Below are 12,097 nucleotides of genomic sequence, written 5' to 3'. Positions count from 1 at the left end.
CCCACTGTGCTATTGCGCCTCTATGGCAGATAGTTATTTATTTTGGCTTGGGACTGTGCCCAGTGGTGCTAAGAGGCTACGCTGGACATTATGCTCAGGAATTGCTCCCATTAGTGCTCTGGGGACCACATGATGCCAGGATCAAACTCAGACCTCCTGTAAGCAAAACGTGTACTCAGTCCACTGAACTTTCTCTCTAGTCCTGAAACCACATTTTAAAACTTTAAACCTTTGGATATTTCTTTAGTCATCCCTTTCCATCCCCCATCCCCCCAGGCTCATTTTCGAAAATTATGTTCTCAGTCTATTGATTCTGCCACTATATAAAATTGTTGCATTCTTTGGACTTTTTCTTTCAGTAGCTTTACTTGTCACAAAGTTTGTCCTTTGAGGTTTGCAGTTACTTTTGAAAACAGACAAAAGTTATTCAATACAAGTCTGTAATAAATGACAGTAAGCTGCTTAATAGTGTTCTAATCTTAACCAAAAAATTATAATTTATAATTCCTAATCTTAACAAAAATAGTGTTCTAATCTTAACAAAAATTATAATTCATAATAAATGTGAATTATAAAGTAACAAAGGCAAGTTTGTGTTTGTATATGTGTGTAGGAGGTAAGCAGGTAGTGGAAAAAAGTGTTTTAAACTATTTGAAAATACTTTCAGAATATAAATTTTTATTTCCCCCACAATGTATAAATTCAAAAAATTGCATGTTGAAGGTTCTGATTTTGGCTACAGACTCATAATTTTTTTAGTCTTTGTATATATGAAGGTAAAAAAAAGAAATATGATAGTGTATATGATAGTGTATTGAGTTTTGTGGTAGTATTTTGAGTGTAGATAACGTTATAACATGTTTATTTAAACACATGTATCTTCACTTAGTCTCATTTTCAAAAGACTTGAAATATCATTTGTTGTTGACTAACTTAAAGCATAAAGTTATTCTATTGCCCGAGTTTTCTCGGAGTTGTTTTTGTTCAACAACTTAAAACACTTAAGCCCAGCAATTCTCAGCCAAGGTAATCTTGTCCCCAGGGAAACATCACCATTTTCTGGGAATGTGTTTTACTGCCATGACTTGGGGGTGAGGTGCCATTGGCATCCAGTGAGAAGTGATTAAAGGTATACCTATAATTCACAAAACACCCCCTTTGTTGAAACAATGATTGCCTGGCCTAAAGTACCAAAGTGGTAAGGTGGAAAAATCTTAGTTGTCGTGGGCTCAAGAGATAGAACCTTTTCAGTCTTCCAGCTAAACTTGGCAAGGTAATCACAACTGGAAAATAAAGATAATAATACCCTCTTAATGTCATTGTTGTAGTATACTTTGTGACACATGGTAAACAGACAATAAATAATGTTGTTCTTATTGTTATTACCACCAGTAGCAATAGCAAACAGGTTAAAAATTACTACAGTGATAAAGTTTGATACTCAATTTACATAGTCTTCTAGTTTGGGATCTTTGCTAAATTCTCTTGGATGGGAAATGGGACAGGTCTGTTTTGTGTCATAGCCGTAGTACGGCATAGTAATACCACATAGCAGTCTTTGCTTTTCACATGTTTTCTAACTGTTCATACTAAAATTACCTTACTGAGTTTTTAAGTTATTGTAATAACATTGATTTAATATGGGAAATTTTGTTAGAAAGATCACAGGTAGTCTTTGGTGTTAAGAGTTGTTATAAGGGTTGGTATAAGCAAACATCTAGATTGTAGCTGCTATTTTTTCCAGTCATTTCTTCAGTAATTGCTATGGCTTCTTAGAGACTGCTCAGTGATCATAGTGATTGTGGTATTTTCTCTTCCTATCTAATGGCCCCCTGATGACTTTATTGACGCACTTCAGGGAGAATGATCAGCTGAATCAGTATGTGTACTATCTTCATTAAAGAATTTAATAATGTCCTGCAAATACCCTCTCTCTGAAAAGCCTCACTAAATTATGAGAAGTAGAAGGAATACTGGCACAGAAGGAATAGAAGGCATTATGATTCTTGCCCTTGAGAAGTTTACAGGATAGTTGAAGGGATGTAACTTACTCACATGCTTAATTCTCAAAGGATTTATAGACCTAGATGAGTGGGAAACTGTGTATATAAGGTAGGAAATAATTGAGCAGTGTTAGAAGACAACAAATCAAGGACACCAGTTTGAGTGAAGCCAATTATTCCTTGCATATAAATATGAAGCAAATAACAATTGAAGGTCTTAGCATTTACAATTGTTTATATTTATTTTATTTGATTCTGCACTGTCTACGAAAGGTAAATTAACCATTATGTAAAGTGCCTCTCAAATGCACATAGGTAATTTATCAATGTAAATAAAATTATAGCTATCAAAATTTCAAACCATTTTAGGGAATGGCAGAGTGGGATTAGAGTGTTATTCCTCTCTAGTGTAGTGTGATCCATAAACATAAATGTAGTAGGAGCCCTTAAAGAGGATTTGTCTTATTCCTCAAGTAACCACAGCTTGTAGAGATGGCATGCTTCTTTAAATCTAATATTCTGTCTGTATCATTCAAACATATTTTACTGATGGCCGAGTCTGTTTCTTTCACTGTGAAAATTATGTCTCTTTTACAAGATAGTAAAGCCTCTGGGACATACTTTCTTCTTTTATTTGACCTGAAAAAACAAAACAAAACAAAACAAAAGACAAGCCCACTTAGCATACAGGTACTAAACATGGAGAGTAGTAAAAATCATTAAGAATTATTTTCTATAAAACCTATTCAGTAATGCTTTCACAAGAAAACTCATTGTAAATAATATATATATTTACTGCTTCTAGGACACAATGATAGAAATATCCTTCCTTCCTTCCTTCCTTCCTTCCTTCCTTCCTTCCTTCCTTCCTTTCCTTCCTTCCTCCCTCCCTCCTCTCTCCCTCCCTCCCTCCCCCTCACCCCCCACCCCAGTGGTGTTCAAGAGCTACTCCATGCTGTTCTTGAGGTGCTGGGGATTAAACAAAGCATGCACTCTAGCCATTTGAGCTTGCCCCCTGATTCCAAACTATGATTTCTTTACTTAACAAGTACTTACTGCCCTCAAGTATGTATATATGAATGTCTTATTTCTTTAATATGAAAGCTTTGGTGGGAAAAATTGCCAAATTTAGAACTGTGTACCTAATGAAAAGCCCAGAGGAGTTGCAAGTAATGATTCTCAGTAAAGTGTCTTCCTTGTTATGACCTGAATTTAGATCATCAGAAATTTAAAATTAAAGCATTCACTGGGAGCCTGAGTAAGAATACAACAGCTAGGGCTCTTACCTTGCTCACGGCTGACCCAGGTTGGATCCCCTGCATACCCTGTGGTTCCCTAAGCTATTTGAATGCAGAGCCAGGAGGAACCCCTGAGTACTGCCAAATGTGATCCCCACAAAAGCATTAATTTATCACCTAAAACAATTGAGAGCTGAAAAAAAGATATGAGATATTTAAAAAAGATTAATATTCCACCTAACTCAGAGTTTTTGGTGTTAGGAGGAAAATACCATGAACTGGATCTGAATGCACAACACAGTTACTTCATTTGTACATTACTAAAACACTTGAACGTAGAGCTCATGTTTCCACAAACGGTTGTTCATATTGTCTGCCCCAGATTGGGGGTGCCATCATGTTCAACATCTTTCATTATTTTTTTAGGGGCATTACATTTTTCTTGCTGTGATTGACTGTAGTGGTTTGGGTCATATTTTTATGACTGTCAAGTGTCTGGTTTGGAGGTCTGAAGAGCATGATTTGGGCTTGAGGCAGCTGCCAGGGCATATCTCTGAGCTGTGAAGTCATTCATTTTATCTATTACGAGATAGAGCACTTGTATAGAGGCTTGGCTTGAGGTTGTGGGTGTAGCAGGAGTCCATCCTTGCCCCATCATGGCCTGTCTGCACCTTAGAAAATACTTATAAAAGTTTATGAAAAGTTTTCTCAAAATTGTTAGTGATGACGTAATTGCTTTATTATCAGCTTCTTGGAAGATTTTTTATAAGTATTCTGCATACGGGCTGGAGCGATAGCACAGCGGTAGGGCGTTCGCCTTACACGCGGCCAACATGGCCGACCCGAGTTCGATTCCTCCGCCCCTCTCGGAGAGCCCGGCAAGCTACCGAGAGTATTCGATATGCCAGACACAGTAACAACAAAGTCTCCGATGGAGACGTTACTGGGCCCGCTCGAGCAAATCGACGATCAACGGGAGGGCCTTTACCTTTACCTTATTCTGCATATTTGGCATCTTTTATATTTTTTATAACTAAGTGAATGTGAATTACCTTTAAATTAATCTAATTTTTTCCCCTTATAGAAAACTTCAAACATACATAGAATTTGGAAAGCTGTTTTTGATACCTGATCATTTTCAATACCTGTTCATCAGTGATCAATGGTGTATTTATTCTGTTTTTGTTACACATATTGCCACCAGTATCCCCCTAATGTTTTGTTTTTAGTGGAGTATCTTTTTTTTTTTTTTTTTTGCTTTTTTTGGGTCATACCCGGCAATGCACAGGGGTTACTCCTGGCTCTGCACTCAGGAATTACCCCTGGCTGTGCTCAGGAGACCATACGGGATACTGGGAATCAAACCCAGGTCGGCCACGTGCAAGGCAAACACCCTACCCGCTGTGCTATTGCTCCAGCCCCTAGTGGAGTATTTTAAGAGTCCAGATACATTGTCACTTAGAAAAAAGTCCCTAACAAAGGGATTTTAATTTTATTCACATCTATTAGAAATTCATATATATGTTGTATATCCACACATATCTATGTGTGTGTAATCAATAGCATTATCATAGTAATTTCCTAATAACACTAATCTGTAGTCCATATTCAAATTTCCATGACTTTGCTTTAATAGTTTGTTCAGATAATCTAAAAATGGTTTGTGCATTCCATTTGTCAATGAAATACCTTTATTTCTTTTGGTTTCCTTCTTTATCCTCTTTTTCTCTCTTTCTTCCTATGCTCTTTATTATTACACTTATTAGAAGAACTGCTGATGTGTTTGATTTTAACTTTTCTTTTTAAAACTTTTTTCTAATTAAAAATATTTTTGTTTGGATGCCCCCACAAAAAATAAAAAAATAAAAAAAAACAGTGTTCAGGAAGCCCAGAACTCCACTAGGAGCTCTTTTCCAACAGGCCTTCCATTCAATGCAAAGGCCTAAGGATGCCATGTGTCTTTGGTCCTGTGATGCCAGGGATACTTTGGGCCCCCCTAACAGTGCTGGGCACAGGGAGTCTCTAGTGCCACACCTAGAAATCTCCTGGGCTGCACCTGGCAATGCTTAGAGAGATTGCGTGGTTTTGGGAATAGTATCTGGCTGGGTTGGGGTGCTTGCATGTATTATCTCCTAGCCCATAAATTTTACTTAGTGCAAGTTTAGTCTTTCTCCATTTTCTTAGAAATGGATAGTGAGGTCAACTGATAGTGAATTTAGCTAGATAAAACTGATAGTGTAAGCTGATAATAAATTTAACTAGATTCATTTTCAATGAAATTTTAGTTCTCGGTGCTGGAGCAATAGCACAGAGGGTAGGGCGCTTATCTTGCACACAGTCAACCCAGGTTTAATCCCTAGCACCCTGTATGGTCCCCTGAGCTCCCACTCAGTGCTGGGTTTAGAGGGGAGGGGAGAGAATGAAGGGGTAAAAGGGGAGGGACGGGGAGGGATTCTTAAAAATTAAAATATAATTCACATAGTATACAATGTATACCCCTTTAAAGTATATAGTTCATTGGATTTTTTAAAGTTTTTACAGAGTGATGGTTTAAGGTTTTCTCAAGCATAAAATTGGATTGTACTATTAATGGGTTGATAAATGTGACTACGATTCACAACTAACTCTAGAAGATGTGATTCCATGTTCTCTGAATTTGTTTTCATTAGACTTTGTAGAGCAGAGCTGCTGTGAATAATGAGAATCAGTTGTAACTAGGAGCAGAATTTCTGGATCATGTGATATCTCTTATACTGGACCTGCCACACTTCTCCAGAGCAGCTGCATCATTTTATGTTTCCACTGACAGTTTTTGAGGAGTCCAGTTTCACTATGTCTGGCACCAGCTGTTGCTCTTTTCATAATAGCCATCTAGTAGCTTTAAAGTGGTATCTCACTGTGGTTTTGATTTTTAGTTTTCCGATGGCTGCCTAAATGATGCAGAGCATCTCTTCATTTACTTCCACTTCTAAGTATATAATTAAGTTGATTTTGCTTGTGATTTTTAGGATAAGCACTTCATTTTGTTTATATTACTATAATATTTATGAAACTTTAAGGTTGGTTACTTTTTTTCAGTTTATAATCTAAGTAATTGAACACCACTTGGATAAGCAATATATTTGGACAGATTTATAAGTTGAAGACAAGTTAAAAAGACTTTCACATCTAAGGTTAAGTTTTTGATTTGTGACTTTAAAAAGCCAAATGCTGATTTTTTAGAAACTGAAGTAAACTTTTAAATAGTATTGTCTATGCACACAAAACTATCTCTGGAAGAAAAGCTACCCTGAGAATTCTAAACAAGCAACCCACATAAATTTTTAATCACCCATTATTTCTGTCAGCTCCTAACGTTTTCTTCCTTTGGAGTGGATCTTTTCTGTTTTATCTGATTATCTATTATAAGATTTATATCAAATTTTTCTACCATTGGTGGAAAAAACTCTTAAAATAGTTTACTTTAAAAAAAAAAACACTGTATGGGGCCGGAGCGATAGCACAGCGGGTAGGGCGTTTGCCTTGCACGCAGCCAACCTGGGTTCGATCCCTGGCATCCCATATGGTCCCCCAAGCACCACCAGGAGTAATTCCTGAGTGCAGAGCCAGGAATAACCCCTGAGCATCACTGGTGTGACCTAAAAACAAAACACGCGGCCAGCACGGGTTCAATTCCCAGCATCCCATATCCCCTGAGCACCGCCAGAGGTGATTCTTGAGTGCAGAGCCATGAGTGACCCCTGAGCATTGCATGGTGTGACCCCAAAAAGCAATATATATATATGTATTATATATATTATATATATATTTTTTAAAAAACTGTAGCACTATCCTCCCATTGTTCATCGATTTGCTCGAGTGAGCCCAGTAAAAAACAATAAAAAAAAATTTTGACTTTAGTATTGATTTTACATCTGACTGGAAACTTTCACTTTATAAATACCTTGTGTTTTTAGTTTAATTTGCTCTTGAAATAACTCTTGGGTCAAATTTGTTTACTTAGAAGAAATATGATTTCAATATCTGTGGTTCAGTAGCCAAAATATGTAAATACCTTTTGTTCATTGATGGATAAATAGATAAAATATAGTGTGTTTATGTGTGTACAGCAAATAGAAGTACACACACATACACACAGATGCAATGGAAATTCAGTTAGCCAAAGGCTGAAATCTTGATTATCTTTGACAAGATGAATGGAACTCAGCATCAAGTGAAGTGAGTCAGAGAAAGGAAGCTACTTTTGATCTCACGTGTGTGGAGTGAAAAAATTCATAGATTAAAAACAATAGATTAGCAACTGCCAGAAATGAGAACTGGCGGTGGTGGGCAATATTAGGGAAGGGGATCAGAAGATAGATGATTTCCAGTTTTAAAATAAGTTTTAAAATTGTTTTTGGTAGACCTCTAATTACTCTGAAATCAAGTTGCAAATGAAGTGGCATTGTCCCTAATTGGAGTTCTAGTACAGTAGAATTCTAGCCTTGCATCCATTGCTGTTCCACCCAGAAAGAAAAAAAAAAAAACTGGAGTTGTTAGGCTCAGTTATCTTTTTTGTCACAAGCAAGATTGCCTTTGACACTCCCACTTGCACACAGTGCTGCCCTAAGCAGTCAGGAGCATTGATTGGGGACTTTGGGGTCAATCATAGTCCACACGTCACCCTTTGTCCTTAAGTCCAAGATTCTCTTTGACGAGTAAACTCTCTTGCTTGTTTGTCCGTCTAGTTTGAATCACTTCTGAACTTTTTCTCCATTCTCTAGCTCACTCAGCCTTTCCCAGGCGAGCTCTCGCCTTGCCCATAGCTGACTGTCTTAGAGTCCTCCAGCCTCTGCCAGGAGTGACCTCTGAGTGCGAGAACTAGGAATAGTCAGTGAGTACCAACAGGTGTGGCCTCAAATACCAATTCCCCCCACCTCGACAAAAGAATAAAAAATACTCTGATTTGGATACTTAAGGCCGTTGGGACTTGAATAGACTATTTAGTCCTGACTTTAATTTACTAACCTGTTTACGTGGGTATAATAGCAACTTTGCCTTGGCATTGCTGTGGCGCCTTAATAAACGAGTCGGTAAATGTAAATCATGTACTTGTTTATGTTTGTAACTATGGATAGTGGATAGTATTACTACTTTTCATTGCATTTTAGGTATATTTTTGTTATTTTTAGACAGGGATTTCCTGAGAAACTGCCATATATATGTATGTGTAGATTTTCTCTATAGATGATGCAATCCAAGTTACAATGGGTTCACATAAAAGCATCAGGATATAAAGTTCATAAACTGAAATTAGTTGAAATCCAAATTAGTATCTGTGAGATTGAAGCCGATTATAGCAGAGCTACTCCTCTCAGGCATTAAGGCCTCTGACACATAAAAGATTATGCATATGTTCTTTGAGCAGCATTTAATCTGCTCTTAATAGTCTTTGCTTATAGATATTCCATCTTTCACTGTTAGTCATTTACTTTTTCCCAGAGTTTTTTTGTTCTTTGCTTTCTCTGTTTCTTGGTAAAATTATCCACACCTGGTGGTGCAGGGGCCTCCACGTATTGCTCAGGGGGTTGCTTTCAGCAGTATTCGGAGCATCCTTCGGTGGTGGGATTGAACCTGGGCGCCCACAGCACAACATGCTAACTAACTCTTGCTCTTTCTTCCCTAGAAATTTTCCTTTTAGTAATAATGTGGACGTGTGTGTGTGTGTGTGTGTGTGTGTATGTATGTGTGTACTTCTTGGTTTCTTTCTCCTCTTTGAAAGCCTCTATTGTGAAAAATTTGCTTCAGTACTGTTTTGAATACTGTTTTGAAAAATGCTTTCAATACTGTCGGATGTGTGTTCTTTAACAACTCTAGTTTATGATGGTTAAGGGTTTTGTTTTTTTAATGTATAGTAAGATGCACTCAATTCATGAATATGCTAACATTCTTGACTTAGTGTATATTGGCTGCATGGCACAGACTTTTATGCTATATTTAACCAAATTATGTTTATTATTATGCATTGGTACTGTTGCATTTATCACATTTGCCTGCTGCATTCCGTGCTTGTTACTAATAGCTCTGCTGCTGAGTAATTTGTGATACCAACCAATCCTAAGTAAACTCATAAATTATTTATTGGAATGTTAAGCCTTAATCAATAATAATTAATAAAACCCAGTTGTGTTGAAGTGTACGAATTCAGGAGTGTGCCAGAGACATTCATTTAGAAATGAGAACCTCAGGATTAGGAGCATGTGAGGTCATAACTATCTGGGACATCACTGAGTGACAGTATGACTAGTCACAGGTTGATGCAAATTGTCTATGCAAGCTGAATAGAACTGTAAAGCACAGGCAGTGAGAAACAATCCTTTATTCATAGACTGACCGAATGTATTCTTCCTAAGTAGGAGAGCTCGCTATCACTTTTGAATGTGTTGACTGATAAACATATTGAAAAGATTTGTAAACATCATCTTCATTTTTTTTCTCTTCAGGGCAACTTTTTCTTCTTTTGCTATAATTTGACTTAGAGATTGTTTCCCTGTTAATTTGGAATACAGTCCCAATAGTTACATTGTATTCCATATAAAAATAGTGAGTCTTGTTTCACTTGTGTATGACAGTGAAAAACAAAAACAAAAAACCTGGCCTTTTCCAGTCTGGAGAAACTCCTGTTTTCACTTGAACTCATATCCTCATTTTTTCTCCTCTCAAACTTCTCTAAGTAAATTCCTTTCAATATAAACAATTTTGCTTTACTCAGAAGCAAAAATACGAACATACTCTTTTCTTTCTTTGTTTAAAAATGTATTTGTTTGGGGACCATTCCAGCAGTGCTTATGGGTTTCTCCTGGCTTTGCTCTCAGGGATCACTCTTGACAGGCTTCGGGGACCATATAGGGTGCAGGGATCAAACCAGGGTTAGCCACATGCAAGACAGGCGCGCTACCTGCTGTACTAGTTCCCCAGCCCCATTTTACTCTTTCTTGATAATTGTTTGTATATCCACTCTGGTTAACTTTAGGTGCTCTGTTATTTGTAAGGTTGAACTATTTTAGGAATATTGGCCATTATCTGGTATATTACTTAATCATCTTTCAGTATATTTTTCAGGCACAGTGGTTGATGTTAACTGTATGAATTAATTAAAAATTGTTTTCTGGCCCAGAGTGCTCAACATTAGCACTTGCCTTGCATTCATTCAGCCTTGTTTCCAGCCCCAGCACACACACACAAACACACACACACACGCACACACACACACACACTCTCTCTCTCTCAGTATCTTTTAGAAAAGAACCCAGAAGATAAATTGACATTCATATTTTAATAAAATTCATTTTCCCTTTTGATATTGAAGGATATAATTGGAAAGCAAAACACAAAAGTACCACATCTCCAGAAATGTTCTGTAGCCACACACATTGAAAAACTGCTTGACATTAGTTAGCAGCTTCTAAAAGGAAGAAAAGTATTAAGAAATTTCAAGATAGATTTTTTTTTTTACTTTCAGGTTTATTGGATTGAAAAAGTTCATACAAAAACTGTATTTTGCTGTAGTGAACGGTATAAGATGACCTTATAATTCATTTTAGAGATTGAGATCCTTTTCAGAGTACAAGGGAAGCACTGTGCATCGTAATAGTGAGGCAAACACAGATCAGAATAGCTCCAGGCAAGCATGGACACATGGTGTGTCACCCTTCTCTGAGCTTGTGATGGTAGCAGTTCTGAGGGAGGAACAAGAAGTGTATGACAGAGGGGTGATACAGACTTAAAACAAGGTGTTAGCATGGAATGAGAGGAATTAGGAACTCGCTTTGTCACATGTGCCAGCACAGGAGTTGTAATGAATATATCAATTTGGTAGAAGTAGAAATTTGAGCAGGAAAATCATAATCATTGGACTGAATTGAGAAATCTGGATAGTGATCTGAAGAAATTATTTAACCTCAGTGTCCCAGTTTACTATCTGCCACTGTCTCATCAGGTTATACCATATCATGCAAAGCACTCTGTCGCACTTACAAATGGCCAGTGACTCTGAGCTGTGTTTAATATTCTGACTAATTTTTAGACTATTGAAAATGTTTGGCAGTGAACAGCAGAGTTGGGGATTAGAAGGAAGTAGATAGAATGTCAAAGAATACAATAACTGAGTAAGGGAAATTCAGTGTAGGATAGACTAGTGCACGATGACCGAAGTTGCATTTTATTAAGCTAACATAGTCAGGAGGGCTACCTGTTACTTAGAACAGATAGATCAAGTTCAAATCTACCGATTCTGTAAGGACATCAGGCTGTCCAATTAGAAGTGCTGGTAAGGAAGTGGAAGGGGTAAGTTTGGTGATGTTCCAGATGACAGTTGAAACTGGTGTGGATGAGATGTGCAAATACAGAATGTTCGGAAAAGATTATTGAGGAAATCTTGGAAACCCATATTTAGAGTATAAGAGGAAGCAAACTAAGAGAGTATCAAAGGATCCGAGAAGCAGGAACAGTGTTCCACTAAGTGTGTTTCACCTAACACTTGATACATGCAGAAACATCAATTGATATGGGTATGAAAATTGTTAATACTTGAAGTGTTTAAGCTAAAGTGTTCACTGTAAGAATTTTCTGCGTTTCCTTTCTACCTTCCTCCCCATCCCACCCTCTCCCTCCTTCTTTCTTTCCTCCCTCTCTCTTTCTTCCTTCCGACTATACTTTTTTGCCTCTCTGGTAAATATTCCCAGGAGTCAAATGGGAGTCCAGTTTCTAATTTTTTGAGAATCGTCCTTACTGTTTTCCAAAAGGGCTGAACAAGTCTACATTTCTACCAGCAGTGAAGGAGGGTCCCTTTCTCGCCACATCCGCGCCAGCACGGGT

At 37.4% G+C, this 12,097-nt stretch overlaps 1 protein-coding gene across 1 annotated transcript in view; it reads left to right on the top strand.

The window, feature by feature from the left end:
• Positions 1-12,097, top strand: part of UBL3 (ubiquitin like 3) — a 61,084-nt gene that overhangs the window by 35,447 nt on the left and 13,540 nt on the right. The window lies entirely within an intron of this gene.

This window comes from Sorex fumeus, unplaced genomic scaffold (genome assembly GCF_029834395.1).
Source record: "Sorex fumeus unplaced genomic scaffold, SorFum_2.1 ptg000008l, whole genome shotgun sequence".
Lineage (NCBI taxonomy): Eukaryota > Metazoa > Chordata > Mammalia > Eulipotyphla > Soricidae > Sorex > Sorex fumeus.
The sequence above is the reverse complement of the archived record's forward strand: the minus strand, read 5'-3'. Positions and strand labels throughout refer to the sequence as shown.